The following is a 17193-nucleotide window of genomic DNA, read 5'->3' on the forward strand; positions in this document are numbered from 1 at the left end:
TCTATGTATTCAGCAAACTTAGTATGTATCTATGTATTCAGCAAATCTAGTATGTATATATGTATTCAGCAAATCTAGTATGTATCTATGTATCCAGCAAATATAGTATGTATCTATGTATTCAGCAAATCTAGTATGTATCTATGTATTCAGCAAATTTAGTATGTATCTATGTATTCAGCAAATTTAGTATGTATCTATGTATCCAGCAAATCTAGTATGTATCTATGTATTCAGCAAATCTAGTATGTATCTATGTATTCAGCAAATCTAGTATGTATCTATGTATTCAGCAAATTTAGTATGTATCTATGTATTCAGCAAATCTAGTATGTATCTATGTATTCGGTTTAATGGCACACCAGCACAAGCATAGCTATATTGTGGCGAATATGTTCATGCATCGAAAAAGGTACTAAAACAAAGATAATGGCCAAAAATGTAATATTCCTTAAAAAAGGCAGTTTCAATATAAAAAGCAAACCTTTTAAAATATCAATGACATTATCAGCTGGAACATCATAGCAGGATGCATCATGGAACAACGAGATATTTCATCGAAAGAGACAAATCTTCTCAATAAGAGGGATAGGTAGATATCTCAATAAGAGGGATAAGTAGACATATGAATAAGAGGGATAGGTAGATATCTCAATGAAAGGGATAGGTTGACATCTCAATAAGATAGATAGGTAGATATCTCAATAAGAGGAATAGGTAGACATCTCAATAACAGGAATAGGTAGACATCTCAATAACAGGAATAGGTAGACATCTCAATGAGAAGGATAGGTATATATATCAATAAGAGGGATAGGTAGACATCTCAATAACAGGAATAGGTAGACATCTCAATGAGAAGAATAGGTATATATATCAATAAGAGGGATAGGTAGACATCTCAATAACAGGAATAGGTAGACATCTCAATAACAGGGATAGGTAGACATCTCAATGAGAAGATATATCAATAAGAGGGATAGGTAGACATCTCAATGAGAGGGATAGGTAGACATCTCAATAAGAGGGATAGGTAGAAATCTCAATAACAGGAATAGGTAGACATCTCAATAACAGTGATAGGTAGACATCTCAATAAGAGGGATAGGTTGACATCTCAGTGAGAGTGATAGGTAGACATCCCAGTAAGAGGGATAGGTAGATATCTCAATAAGAGTGATAGGTAAACATCTCAATAAGAGTGATAGGTAGACATCTCAATAAGAGGGATAGGTAGATATCTCAATAAGAGGAATAAGTAGACATCTCAATAAGAGGAATAAGTAGACATCTCAATAAAAGGGATAGATAGATATATCAATGAGAGGGATAGGTAGATATCTCAATAAGCGTGATAGGTAGATATCTCAGTAAGAGGGATATCTAGATATCTCAAGCAAATTACTTCCCCCCAAAAGAAAATGTTGAGAGATTTCATCAAAAATAGGACTTTTTATATAATAGAGAGAGAAAAAGGTTTGTTTCAGTGGCGTTGCAAGCAACCCCCGCACTGGGCAGGGTGGGTGGGTGGAGAAGGGGGAAAGGTCCTGTGGCTCATGCAACATGCGAAATCGTATGTGGAGGGACCCCAAAATTAAGTTTTCCTGGGCAGAGGAGGTGGGGTGGGGGGCAGAATTCTTGCTACGTTACTTGTTTGTTTATATAAACAGATTTTTCAAGCAAATTACTTTGTCAAAATGCACATTGATTGTGTCTCCGGGACGATACATTCTGTAGGTTGTGTGTGAAATCGTGAGAATAGCTTCTTCAATGAGAATGATATATAAGGATAATTTTACGTCCCTCGTAACAATCCAGCTAGTTTTCAATTTTATTGATGTAACCGTGTGAGTTTCTTTTATTCAAAAATCATATCAAGGTAAATGAAAATATATCAAGGTACGTGATACGATTTGCTTTTCGAAAGGACACTGTTTTCTAATTTTCCAGTTCTTTGCTCTGGGTACTTAATGACAACCCTTTCAACAAGGGAATTAAGTTATTTCTATGTAAATGTTCAACTAAAGTATTGTAGGAAAAAGTTGCAAACTGGCTGATATATGTATCTGTATTTGATTACGGCATTCTTATTTCAATTTGTTATAAACTCCTTATCGTCAGTTCTTTTCAACATCACCTCGAATCAGGCAAATGACGTAGCTATAAACTTCTGTTCTGACGGCCTCTAACCTCTTTTCAACACATAACAACCCATATAAAACTAAGATCGAACGCGGACGACCTCTCAACTCTATTCAGTGCAATGCATAACAACCCTTACTGAGATTAGGATAATAAGCGGACGAACTATACATATTATTTATAATAACAGTAGTGCCACCACTACCACCATCTCTACTTGTACTAGATAGATATTTCTCATCAAACTACGAATATTCTGTAAATGATTTAAATGATTTATGAAACCGTTATCGTCGACAAGGACATAATCACGATTTATGTGCTTCGTAACAATTCAGTAAATTTTGTTTTATTCATTATTGTAGCTTGCTTTGAATTTATTATAATATATTTTGAGATAAACGAAAGATTATGCCTTTCGAAGGCAAGCTGCTTGTTAATTTTAAGCTGTGAACACACTGACAGCCTTTTAACACGAGAAATAAGTTCCCCTAACATAAATCTAGCAAAATAGTATTGTTGGACACGTCGTAAACTTGATGAGATAGGAATTTATATTTGCTCCATTATTAGATTATCGACTGAACTCAGTTTAGAACAAACTGATGTTTATTGACGCTCATCAACATTATTCGATTCATTTAATTAGGCCGATGACGTCACTTCAATGTCGGTATTAATGGTGGCGGAACTATCCGATACATATCTAACCTAGCGATGGAAACTCTATATCGTATTTTCCAAGGATCTAAAGCTTACCAGTAACACATACATACATACATACATACATACAGACATACATACATACATAGACAGACAGACATAGATGGATGGATGGATGGATTGGTACTTATAATTTTATTTTGGGAGGGGGTAAGTTGTTAGTATGATAAATCAGTCTAAACGTTAGCTGGCCAGTAGAACACGACCTCAGACTTGTCGTGGATCCATCCAGCCCTCACCCCAATTAAGAAGAGCAATGGGAACAATATGGTTGCAACCACTAGGGTGGAGTGGGGGAGGGGATCTTTCAGCTGATGATTGTGCGAGCTTTTTAACATTTCAATTTACACGACTGTTGGTCACCTATTTTATGACATTATTGGTGTCAGAAGAGGAATACATAAAGTAAAACCTAATTTCGTCCGTCTTCCTTGCCGTAGATCACAACTTACACATATAGAAGGTGCCGTGCGATCAAGGTGTATGTAAATGGTGGAATGCCGGCCTATTCTTTGGCTGTATCACATAAGGGTTGAATTTAGCACAGTGTAAACATATATTCACAGCGACAGCAATGCAATTTTTACGTGTGCGTAAGCAAACAAAATGAAGTGAAGTGGAAGTGTAGCTGTACTGCAATGGGCTTCACTTACAGGTGAATGCACAGTTACCTTAGAAACAGGAAACAACAGAATCTTTCATTGACAAGTGACCTTTAACTGACTCAGATGTATTGGCTATTATTACTAAAACCCAATAACTTTGTTGCGTAGTTTTCTTGTCAAGATCTGTAAAACTTGAAGGTCATTTGTCTGAAATGTTTGATCCGCCGTTGTGAGTTTAAGATTCGTAACATCTTTCTGTATATCTTTCTGTCTATTTATTGGTCGATTTGACTGCTTAATCTATCTATCTATCTATCTATCTATCTGTCTATCCATCCATCCATCCATCTAACTATCTATCTATCTATCCATCTATCTAACTACCTATCTATCTATCTATCTACCTACCTATCTGCCTACCTACCTCCCTACCTATCAACCTAGCTATCATTACAGTCTGGGATCTGAATAGACAAGAAAATCTCAACATAAACTTTATCTGTCTAAAATATAAAGGAACACAATTGCAATTAATATTATGTACGTACCGGCAGAGTGTAATATTACAAGTATATTAAGAAGCATTTCTAACTACAGTTACAATTATTGTGTGTGTGTGTGTTTGTGTGTGTGCGCGCGCGCGCGCTTGTAAAAGTTGCGAAACGGGGTGATCATGTGAATACGCACCAACAGACCGGGGACACACCTCGAAACGGAACGTCCCCGTTTTTTAATTTCGGCTTCAATGGAATGCCAAGGCCTTATATAATGATACAAACCTTAAAATAAACGTATCTGAGCATGTCCCCATTTTGTTGGCATTTTGTCACATCATGCTATACACAATAATACACACGTACCACTCGGTTCAAAGCGTAGTGTGTATCAGTCGGAAAACTGCGTCCCCGTTACGCGGTAAAAAATCGCACTGTTGTGCTGGCGGCTTGCGCATATCACTTCCGAATTACTGACCGAAGATAGCATGAAGAACAGCTAGCAGGATCTAAATCATTTATATAAACATAGACAAATATATATGATATATTTTCTATTTTAACACAGAGGGTAATATCGATAAACACGTTTATTAATGGGTAGTCCAACGTTCATAACACATTTCGCCAAATTAGATCGGGAACAAAGAAAACTGAATAAAAGGTTTCATGCAGATATTATGCACGGTTTTTACGATGGACACGAGATTCTATCAATTCATATTATATCTCCTATCTAACTCTGAGCCATACACATTTGGATAAGAAATACGCTGGAAAATATCAACATTGATTTTAGTTCATTCAAATGTAGTTAGAAGCATAATAACGAAAAGTCTACATGGTAACCAAAACATAATACCATTTCTTTCCTACAATTAATCGCATTAGAGTTAAATCCAACAAGTTATGATTGATCCAGTAGGAAATAAAAATAACTTTTGTAAGTTCTTGTTCATGGCACCTGTCACAACGCTGAAAATACAAGCTTTTATATTCAAATTTAGTGTTTCTCGATGTATAATAAATTTGCATGCTGGCTGAAGTATAAATAATGTGAAAGAAAACAATCAGATCAATTTTGATTGACTTAGAGGTAAATTATCAAGTATGGCGTTTAGTCAGTACCTTTTTATATTCTCTCTTTCTCTCTCTCTCTCTCTCTCTCTCTCTCTCTCTCTCTCTCTCAGCTTCGTTACTTCTGTCTGTCGTTCTTCCTTCTTGCTAGCTTCATTTCTTTCTGGCCGTACGTCCATTTTTCCCCTTTTTCTAAGGACTCGATTAATAATAATAATAATAATACTAATGAAGACTTTGTATAGCGCCTAATCTTTAGAAGCTCTAAGCGCTTTACAACATTAGACAACACCTATATGATAAAAAACATATAATAATATTATTACAAAAACAAACACCATGAAAGTAGAAAAACATTAAAAAAATTAAAAAAAAAACATGCTGAGAATATTTCAGGTAGGAAACATTATTAGGTCTTTAAGTTTGTTCTTGCAGTCGAAATAAGTGAGTTTTGAGAGCCCGCTTGAATGTGATTACTGTGTCTTTGTGTCTAAGTTCAGTGGGCAATTCGTTCCACGTTGCTGGGCCCTGGTATGCAAAAGAACGCTGTCCATATCACTTTGTTTTCATAGTGGGAATAATGAGTATACGATTATCAGAAGAGGAGCGTAAGTATCTTGCTGGTGAGTACACATGGGTGAGATCGGATAGGTATGTTGGACTAGAGTCCGACAGTGAAACGTAGCACAGAAAACAAATTTTGTGTTTGATTCTGGATCGAATGGATAGCCAGTGTAGGGTACAGAGCAGCGGGGAGGTGTGCTCTGATCGTGGTACTATAAGTATGATCCGAGCAGCTGTGTTTTGAACTTTTTGAAGTTTATGCAGTAGATATTGAGATGAACCAGACATAATTGAGTTACAATAGTCCAGTCTTGAAAGTACTAATGAACACACAAGTGTTTTAGTGGAATCAACTGAAAGATATTTGCGAATTGAGCTGATGCGTCTCAGCTCAAGATATGCAGTCTTGCATATGTTCATGACATGTTGGTGCAATGTGAGAGTACTGTCCAAAGTAACACCTAGGTTTCATACTGATTGTGTGAATTTAATGTTGGCGTTGCTGATATTTATTGTTTGAGGTAAAGGATGTGAATGAAAAAGTCTTTGTGTTGTGATCAGAATGGCCTCTATCATCATTCATCTGCAGCTTGTTACATGTCATCCATGATTTCACATCAGAAATGCACCTCTCTACACTTTGGATGGTAGCATCAACTTCAGTTGGGTGGCTAGATTTGTATATCTGGGTGTCATCAGCGTACAATTGGTGAGACACTGGATGATGATCTATGACACTTGAGAGCGACTGAGTGTACAGAATGAAGAGAACAGGTCCAAGAACAGACCCCTGTGCAACACCACAACATAGATCAAATGGACTGGAGTGTATTCCATTTACAGATACGATTTGTGTCCTGTTGACCAAGTAGGACTTGAACCACAGTAAGGCTGTATCATGAATGCCAAATACATGCTGGAGACGGTGAAGTAATATATCATGGTCTGTTGTGTCAAATGCTGCAGACAAATCAAGGAGGGTGAGGACTGTAATCTTTAAGTTATCCAACGCAGAGAGAATGTCATTAACTACTTTTAGAAGAGTGGTTTCAGTACTGTGGCAAGGGCGATATGCAGATTGTACATTGCTAAAAAGACTGTTTGAATTTAGATGAGATACAAGCTGGGATAGAACAACCTTTTCTAAGATGTTTGATATGAATGGGAGATTAGAAACTGGGCGGTAGTTCTTTAAATCATTATTGTCTAGTGTTGGTTTCTTCAGCAGAGGCTTTACAATGGCAGTTTTGAAAAATGATGGGAATTCCCCGGATGAGAGAGAGGTATTATTAACATCAGTTAGTGAAGGCAATACTGGATCTAAGCGATCAAGCAGCAGTGATGTTGGAATTGGATCAAGTTCACATGACTTTGGTGCACTTTTCATCAGGACTGTACGTACGAAATCCATAGAGACAGGTTCAAATGCTGCTAATGGTTGCCGCTCAAATTCTGTATCCCAACTGTATGGTGACGACGAGTCAATTGAAATTATGGTGTCAAGCTTACCTCTAATGGTTTGTACTTTGTCACGGAAGAAATTTGCAAACATGTCCGGAAGGTCGACTGGAGAGAAGGTAGTTGGAAGTGGTGTTGATTTGTTCCTTGACATTAGCTTGTTAGTAATCTCGAAGAGCTCTTTGCAGCTGGAACTTTCCATGGCCTTATTAGTGTAGTGGGCTGATTTCGCTGCATGGACTATTTTGTGACATTCTTCTTAGCGACTTCATAGATTTGCTTATGAATAGTGAGTCTGGTGGAAAGCCAGAGCCTCTCAGCTTTACGGCGGTCTCTTTTATCAGTGAGAAGCTGGTCCCTAACAATGCTATACCATGGAGAACACTTTTGAATTGATACTCTGCACTTGGTAGCTGGGGCATGTTTGTCAAACAATGAACGCAGACAGTTATCGAGTTGTTCTGCGGTTAGGAGGCAAGCAAGTTGTTAGGTTAGTTTGGATGTCGTGCATTAGTTTGGTTCTATTTATCATACAGAGGTTTCTCTTAGTAGCAGATAAAGGTGGAGCGTTAAGGACTGATACGTCAAGATGGCATATAATGCAGAGGTGATCTGATGCAAGGTCATGGGATACCAGGGAGGACCGTAGAATGTTATCATCGGGTCTATTAAGAATCCAGTCTAAATTGTGACCATGTTTATGGGTGGGTTGGTTAACTAACTGTATGAGGTTGAAAACATTAATGGAATCTATGAGTTTTGATGTATTTGAGTTTCCGGGACAGTCAAAGTGAAAGTTGAAATCTATAGGAATAATAAGGTTGCGACCTATCGAATTTCCATAGTCCAGGAGATTCGGAAACTGCTCCAAAAAGAGAGAGTCAGCCAGCTTGTTTTTTCTACTAGGAGGAGGGCGGTATAGGCAGAAAATATGGGCTGACCTTTGCTCCAGTGTGAGTTTGGTTTGCACTAGTTCAAACGATGTGTGGTCGAAATTGAATGTTGTGGTGTAGTTAAGACGTCTTAACAGTCGTCAATTTTTCTCTAATCAATCAATGACCACAAATATGCAACTTTAAAGTTACAACTGTCTTCACTAAGCGAAAGGCAGAACATTAATAATTTTACATACAAGAGGTCTCTTTAGTGAACGAATAAAACAAACTAGAATAATTTTCCTTCAATTAATGCATGACCACCAATATCACAACTACACATGTACATCACAACTTCACAGTTGCCTGTCTACCTCATAAATGCATTGTTTCTCGTTAATACATTTCCGTAACGTAAAGCCGGTACTTAACTACCATAAAATTCAAATCACAACTCAAACACCAAATACCGGGAACTATTTTTCCTACGCTACCTTAAGTCAGTCAAATCATGAGTTTTAAGCCTCATTTCGCCTGTAACTCTACACCATATTTACCATCATAGTAAGGATAAAAGGCGTCTGCAGATAACGTGACCGTCCATTCTCGATCATTTAATTGTACGATTTACCGGTCACTATCACGAATACTGCACATGGCATCACACAGTCGAGCCACACAATTAGATTTTAATAGGGACTATTTGGCTCAGGGACACTTATGCTGCTCTGACCTGAGCTCACCAAAACTAATCCACGCCATCATACAAAATAAACTTTTGGTGTGTTTCATATTGATTTGATCTTATCATTCATTGTCTTATTAATGAAAGGGATTGCACTAAAATGGTAATTTTTGTACACCAACGTTAAAAATGTGTTATATTGTGGGACATTTGAAATTCTAAACCGTAGTCTTGCCAGTAAAATTATTTTAACTGAAGATTGGCATGCAGATCTTTGATTATTTCATTTTAGAAAAAGGGACACATTCTTTGTATTTTCACACAATTCTGACAATTCAACTTCTTCAAACTCCTGGACACCATTTATACTAATATATATATACAATAAACATTATATAAAGATTCAACATGGTAATTTTAATTTAGTTTATTAATATGGATGGGAGAATGTGTGTATCAAGTGAGATTACTGCATTATTTCGATTGAATTGATTTCTATTTTGAATCAAAGTACATACTTATTGAATGTCCCCTATTTGATTGTATAATTTCCAGCACTGTGTATATGTGTGTCCCCATTTTGTACATGTGTGTGTCCCCATTCTGTATATGTGTGTGTCCCCATTCTGTATATGTGTGTGTCCCCATTCTGTATATGTGTGTGTCCCCATTCTGTATATGTGTGTGTCCCCGTTCTGTATATGTGTGTGTCCCCGTTCTGTATATGTGTGTGTCCCCATTCTGTATATATGTGTGTCCCCATTCTGTATATGTGTGTGTCCCCATTCTGTATATGTGTGTGTCCCCATTCTGTATATATGTGTGTCCCCATTCTGTATATGTGTGTGTCCCCATTCTGTATATGTGTGTCCCCATTCTGTATATGTGTGTGTCCCCATTCTGTATATGTGTGTGTCCCCGTTCTGATGGTAAAGATTCTCATACAGTGTTTCTTGGAAATCAACCACAAATCAATTAGAAATGACATGTATGTGTCACATGCATATTAAAATAGATCTTTATCGCTCATAACTTGTTAAAATAAAAATGTCCCCGTTTTGATGGTAAAAATCATATGTCCCCGTTTTGTAGGTTTTACAAGAACGTGTGTGTGTGTGTGTGTGTGTGTGTGTGTGTGAAGTGGACCAGTCCTAACATTAACCTCTTAATGCAGAGCACACAATTATATTACGAAACATTTCTAAACCTCAAAAGAAATAATTTAAAAAAACAAAACACGAATGTACCGATGAAACCCAATCATTTCTTTCCCTAATAAACAGTATGCAGTCACCAAGCTGTGCCTTTGGTATTGTTACATTTTGTATCACATTTTTGATTTCGCCTCATTCCGTGTAAAACTGTTTTATTAATACGGGGTATATGTAAGAAATTTTGAAACATTCTTGTTCCAGGACTGTTCTCGAATACTGTTTAAATAATCAGAATTACATGTCTGTGTTCGGAGATGTCATAAAGATGTGTTAAATGGTTTTCCTCATACGATGTTTCAACAATCAAAACTGCATTTCTATATTGGGTTATATGCTAATTGATTTCTGTATTAGGTTATATACTAATTGATTTCTGTATTGGGTTATATGCTAATTGATTTCTGTATTGGGTTATGTGCTAATTAATTTCTGTATTGGGTTATATGCTAATTGATTTGAAAATGTTTGCAGTTTACCAATGAAACTTCTTCAGTCACATGTAAGCACGTTTAGACAACTACGTTAATGACATATGAAAAAGGTGTATAATTATGTATCAAAGTGGACCATGTGAAAGAGTGCAAAATTAAGTATCAAAGTGGACCATATGAAAGAGTGCCAAATTAAGTATCAAAGTGGACCATGTGAAAGAGTGCAACATTAAGTATCAAAGTGGACCATATGAAAGAGTGCCAAATTAAATATCAAAGTGGACCATGTGAAAGAGTGCCAAATTAAATATCAAAGTGAACAATGTGAAAGAATGCCAAATTAAATATCAAAGTGGACCATGTGAAAGAGTGCCAAATTAAATATCAAAGTGGACCATATGAAAGAGTGCCAAATTAAATATCAAAGTGGACCATGTGAAAGAGTGTCAAATTAAATACCAAAGTGGACCATGTGAAAGAGTGCCAAATTAAATATCAAAGTGGACCATGTTCATGCAACATCTAGCAGGATCTTCAACAACGTGCTTGTTGCATGTACATGACATGAAAAAGCCTGAAGAAGGTCACAACAATTTAATGTCCGATTTGTTGCTAACCTTACCCATCTATTACAACAATTTTGCAAAAACACTAAATTTGATAAACTATACATGTATTTTTTCGTGTAAGCGTTTGATTTGTTTATGTATGTAACATATGCCTTATTTGTCTGCATACTTTCCATCATCTTTCAAAGTTTATATCTTCTTTTTTGTGGTGAATACTTTCTATCAGCTTTTAAAATTTATATCTTTTTCACAAATTGTGGTGCGAGTCATTAAGGGAAGTGGCTGTGGATACGCCAGGATAACTACCAATATATTGAGACACGAGAGAGAGAGAGAGAGAGAGAGAGAGAGAGAGAGAAAGAGAGGAGGTGTGATTTAGATATTTAACGTAGCTTTAACAATTTTAGTCTTATTGCTACGGTGTCTGCAGTGTGGTAATTTATATAGATGTACAGCACCGGGGCGTCATGCCGCAGTCACGTAGCATGATGTCCCACCCAGCCATATTATCCAGACACCAATCCGACCAGTCTTAATACTAACCTAGTAATGCTGATCGGCAAGCGAGGCAGCTGCATGCCATTTTTATAAGTATTTTGAATGACTTTTTGACCGGGGTTCGAACCCGCGACCTCTCACATCCGAGGCGGAAGCTCTAACCATTTATTCCACCGAATTGGTCATCTGTCTGAGAGAGAGAGAGAGAGAGAGAGAGAGAGAGAGAGAGAGAGAGAGAGAACGAGAGAGAGTATCATTTACTGGAATGATTATACGATACAATTTTACCTCGAAACGTTTGGATAAAATAATGTATTGATTGCTACATACTATTCTTTCTAATACCGATTAATCAGTTTATCTTTATATAGCAGAGGACCTCGCCAATATATAGAATAACCACAAACATGGCAGCTTAGGTTGGCCTTGAAAATAGATACGTATATACCACGTTTGTATGTGTGTGTGTCCAAGATAATTAAGCACTTCGCCAGGTAAAAATACAACCAACATCAAAACAGACAGGTAACAAAAAAATGCCGACAAAAACTGATCTATTTACATTTTGAATGACAGGAATTAAATAACGAAGGTAAAAATCAGTGAAAGCATCACAAGTTTGTAAACTGATTGTCGTTTTTGTTTGCCGTCCCAATAGAAAAAGCTTATGAAAAATAATCAATGGTTGATCCACGTAAATGTGGAACTAACATTATTCACACACACACACCCATACACCACCTATTAAAGAAAATAACGAAAATGGGGATGAATGAACCAAAAAAAAAAGGAATATTTGAAGAGGATAATTCACAATGTAAGCCTCCCTCACACCCATACCCTTCCCAGTGTTAGAAAGTCTTTACAAGGTCTATGCTAGAAAGTCTTTACAAGGTCTATGCTAGAAAGTCTTTACAAGGTCTATCTTAGAAAATCTTTACAAGGTCTATCTTAGAAAGTCTTTACAAGGTCTATGTTAGAAAATCTTTTCAAGGTCTATCTTAGAAAATCTTTACAAGGTCTATCTTAGAAAGTCTTTACAAGGTCTATGTTAGAAAATCTTTTCAAGGTCTATCTTAGAAAATCTTTACAAGGTCTATCTTAGAAAGTCTTTACAAGGTCTATCTTAGAAAGTCTTTACAAGGTCTATGTTAGAAAATCTTTTCAAGGTCTATCTTAGAAAATCTTTACAAGGTCTATCTTAGAAAGTCTTTACAAGGTCTATGCTAGAAAATCTTTACAAGGTCTATCTTAGAAAGTCTTTACAAGGTCTATCTTAGAAAGTCTTTACAAGGTCTATGTTAGAAAATCTTTTCAAGGTCTATGTTAGCAAGTCTTTACAAAGTGCATGTTAGAAAGTCTTTACAAAGTCTATGTTAGAAGGTCTTTACAAGGTCTATGTTAGCAAGTCTTTACAAAGTCTATGTTAGAAGGTCTTTACAAAGTCTATGTTAGAAGGTCTTTACAAGGTCTATCTTAGAAAGTCTTTACAAGGTCTATGTTAGAAAGTCTTTTCAAGGTCTATGTTAGAAGGTCTTTACAAGGTCTATCTTAGAAAATCTTTACAAGGTCTATCTTAGAAAGTCTTTACAAGGTCTATGTTAGAAAATCTTTTCAAGGTCTATGTTAGAAAGTCTTTACAAGATCTGTGTTAGAAAGTCTTTACAAAGTCTATGTTAGAAGATCTTTACAAGGTTTATGTTAGAAAGTCTTTACAAGTTCTGTGTTAGAAAGTCTTTACAAGGTCTATCTTAGAAAGTCTTTACAAGGTCTATGTTAGAAAATCTTTTCAAGGTCTATGTTAGAAGATCTTTTCAAGGTCTATGTTAGCAAGTCTTTACAAAGTCTATGTTAGAAAGTCTTTACAAAGTCTATGTTAGAAAGTCTTTACAAAGTCTATGTTAGAAGGTCTTTACAAGGTCTGTACTAGAAGGTCTTTAAAGGTTTATGTTAGAAAGTCTTTGCAAGGTTTTTGTTAGAAGGTCTTTACAAGGTCTATGTTAGAAAGTCTTTACAAGGTCTATGTTAGAAGATCTTTTCAAGGTCTATGTTAGCAAGTCTTTACAAAGTCTATGTTAGAAAGTCTTTACAAAGTCTATGTTAGAAAGTCTTTACAAAGTCTATGTTAGAAGGTCTTTACAAGGTCTGTGCTAGAAGGTCTTTACAAGGTTTATGTTAGAAAGTCTTTACAAGGTCTATGTTAGAAAGTTTTTACAAAGTCTATGTTAGAAAGTCTTTACAAAATCTATGTTAGAAAGTTTTTACAAAGTCTATGTTAGAAAGTCTTTACAAAGTCTATGTTAGAAAGTCTTTACAAGGTCTATGTTAGAAAGTCTTTACAAGGTCCATGCTACAAGGTCTTTACAAAGTCTATGTTAGTAGGTCTTTACAAGGTCCATGCTACAAGGTCTTTACAAAGTCTATGTTAGAAAGTTTTTACAAAGTCTATGTAAGAAGGTCTTTACAAGGTCCATGTTTTTGTAGGTCTTTACAAGGTCCATGTTAGTAGGTCTTCAAAAGGTCCATGTTAGAAAGTCTTTACAAGGTTTATGTTAGAAAGTCTTTACAAGGTTTATGTTAGAAAGTCTTTACAAGGTCCATGCTACAAGGTCTTTACAAGGTCCATGCTACAAGGTCTTTACAAGGTTCATGTTAGAAAGTCTTTACAAGGTTTGTTAGAAAGTCTTAGCAAGGTTTTTGTTAGAAGGTCTTTACAAGGTCTATGTTAGAAAGTCTTTATAAGGTCTATGTTAGAAAGTCTTTACAAGGTTTTTGTTAGAAAGTCTTTACAAGGTCTATGTTAGAAAGTCTTTACAAGGTTTTTGTTAGAAGGTCTTTACAAATTCTATTTTTCGAAAGTTTTTACAAGGTCTATGTTAGAAGGTCTTTGCAAAGTTTTTGTTAAAAGGTCTTTACAAGGTCTATGCTAGAAGGTCTTTACAAGGTCTATGTTAGAAAGTCTTTAGAAAGTCTTTACAAGGTTTATGTTAGAAAGTCTTTGCAAGGTTTTTGTTAGAAGGTCTTTACAAGGTCTATGTTAGAAAGTCTTTACAAGGTCTGTGCTAGAAGGTCTTGACAAGGTCTATGTTAGAAAGTGTTTACAAGGTCTTTGTTAGAAGGTCTTTACAAGGTCCATGTTACAAGGTCTTTACAAGGTCTATGTTAGAAAGTCTTTCCAAGGTCCATGTTAGTAGGTGTTTACAATGTTTATGTGTGAAGGTCTTTACAATGATTATGTTAGAAAGTCTTTACAAGTTCTATGTTAGAAAGTCTTCGCAGGTCTATGTTAAAAGATCTGTACAAGGTCTATGTTAGAAAGTCTTTAGAAAGTCTTTAAAGGTTTATGTTAGAAAGTCTTTACAAGGTTTTTGTTAGAAGGTTTTTACAAGGTCTATGTTAGAAAGTCTTTACAAGGTCTGCGCTAGAAGGTCTTTACAAGGTTTATATTAGATTTCTTTACAAGGTTTATGTTAGAAAGTCTTTGCAAGGTCTATGTTAGAAAGTCTTTACAATGTCTGTGTTAGAAGGTCTTTACAATATCTGTTTTAGAAGGTCTTTACAAGGTCTATGTTAGAAAGTCTTTACAATATATTTTATGTTAGAAGCAGCTGGAGCAGATGTTTTGCTAATATTAAATGCCGGTGAGGAACGATAAAACAATAAACTGAGTTATTCAAGCAGCCATACCTGAAGTAGCAACCCATACAAGCTGTGTTAGTAACATAACTATCCATTGCTTTAACCCAACAGAATCTCGGGTCAATAATGTATGGAGTCAAGTGTCTTACAAAGGGAGTTACGAGAGCGGCAAGGTAATGTTTGGACTACTGCAGGCAATAAATCAAGTACGAATGTCATTCAAATATTGATCTAGTCGATCTATAATACAAGACTGCAAGAGGTTTAAACATATGGCAAATAAAAATAACGTCTATTAAAATTAGGAGGATGGCATTGTAAAGTATCAGACATGCTTAGGTACTAATTCCATTGATTTCTTAGTTTACTAACTTTTCAGAAATCAAAAAGACGAAACACTTTTATATTTTTGTGTGTCTTACACGTGAGTTTATGTACGTGTTCTCACTTGCGTTCATGTATGGTTTGAAGTACATGTGTGTGCTTTTGGGTGTGCTTGCATGTACGAGTGTGTGCGCATACTTATGCAAGAAACTAGTTTTATGTCGAGCTGGGATAAAATTTCGCTGTATGCCTCTCTCATATATATATCTGCGAGTTGTTGCGCAGGGGAAAAGAACCCAAGGAGGAACGATGGAAAGAAAGAGTATACAGTATCAAAAATAGGGATATAAGTACATCTAAAAAATAGCTGCACATATATTTAATATAGCTATACATATATAAGCATTTTGCGGCAATTCAGCACAATAATGGATATACAGTGCATATAAAAGGTAAGTCCTAAAAATATGGTATCTAAGAAGAAGACAATTTAAGTTCATTATACTGTATATGCATACAGTCACTGACACATAAAGAAACAAGGACAGTCAACAAAGGGTTGCTTGTTACTTTATGAATAAAGTGTGCTGTGTTCAAAAATCACTTAAACTATCATTCAAAATAAAGTACCTGTAGAAACACAGATAGAAAGACCCAAAAGCGTACAAAAGAACTTACATACATCGAATGGAACGAATGTAGATCTCTATGTATTTAGATTTACATAGGTTTGCAGAAGAAACCAGTAATTGCGATAACAAAATGATGTGATCACAAATGAAAGAATAAAGAAACACCTCGAAATGCTTTCAAAAGAAAGAGAGCAAGGTTGTTGTTGTTGTTGTTGTTATTGTTGGGTTTAGTGCCATTTGTCAGCGCAAGATAGAAATAGAGCAAGGTAGAAACGAGATTAGACAGTCCGATGAATTGAATAATAATTTTAAAAAAAACAAACGCAGCATAAATTGACATCATTAAAATTAACATTCAGTCTGTTGATTTTCGCGTGTGCGTGTGTCTGCGAGAGAGAGAGAAATAAAGAGAGAAAGATTATACTGACCTTAAAAAAAATTAGCTGGAGAAAATGTAGTTACTCGAATTAATCACATTGAAAACATCCAAATAAACAGTTTGAGTACATGTCTGTTATTACCTGGTAAGATATCCATGGAGTGCATTATCTCGTCACAGTCACGAATTCCAAACAAAAGGCTTAACGCAGTAAATCTCTGATCATTCAGCGTTAATTAACTGATCGGATCTAGATAGCTCTTATCATTTTTAATTAACAAAACTCATTCGGAATTGTTTTGTCTCCCAGTTAAATTCATCGCTACTAGACCCCGATCTTGTCCAGCAATCACACCCTTATCTCCAGAGATATGCCATCAGACGTGTAATACAATCCACACTGATGGATTCGGCAACACGCAATCATAGCCGATGTTCTCTAAACAGTGACCTTTTAGGGCTTTCTAGGTTGTGACAAAACTTGTGCTTGATTCATTATCGACAGATATCTATGTATCAATCTATCTGTCTCTATATATATATATATATATATATATATATATATATATATATATATATATATATATATATATATATATATATATAATGTTTTTACATGTGAATAGAAAACAATGGGTTACACTATGTCATGTCACCAATTTGACTATTAGACACGTCGCCACACTTTTTCAGTAAATTACGAAAGTCTGAATAGATGTTCTAACACCACCACCACCACTACGCCATTATGAACCATTTCCTGTTCTAGGACTTAAATATAATAACATAAAATAATGTTACTTGAATGTAAGTATGATCAATTGTGCTTTAGCGTTATTTTACATTAAGTTTCAACATTTTATAATAAACAGAGATGATGTCAT

General features: G+C 35.6%; 1 protein-coding gene across 1 annotated transcript in view; it reads right to left on the bottom strand.

Moving 5' to 3' along the window:
• LOC149779687 (uncharacterized) overlaps positions 1-16657 on the bottom strand; it is a 29175-nt gene extending 12518 nt beyond the window's left edge. Inside the window, exon 1 of the mRNA XM_089938664.1 lies at positions 16452-16657. The gene's annotated coding sequence lies outside the window, so the exon portion shown is untranslated. The remainder of the gene's footprint in view (positions 1-16451) is intronic.
• Positions 16658-17193: the final 536 nt, after the last annotated feature.

This window comes from Sinohyriopsis cumingii, chromosome 17, assembly GCF_028554795.1.
Source record: "Sinohyriopsis cumingii isolate HCF-2022 chromosome 17, ASM2855479v2, whole genome shotgun sequence".
In the NCBI taxonomy this organism is placed as follows: Eukaryota; Metazoa; Mollusca; class Bivalvia; order Unionida; family Unionidae; genus Sinohyriopsis; species Sinohyriopsis cumingii.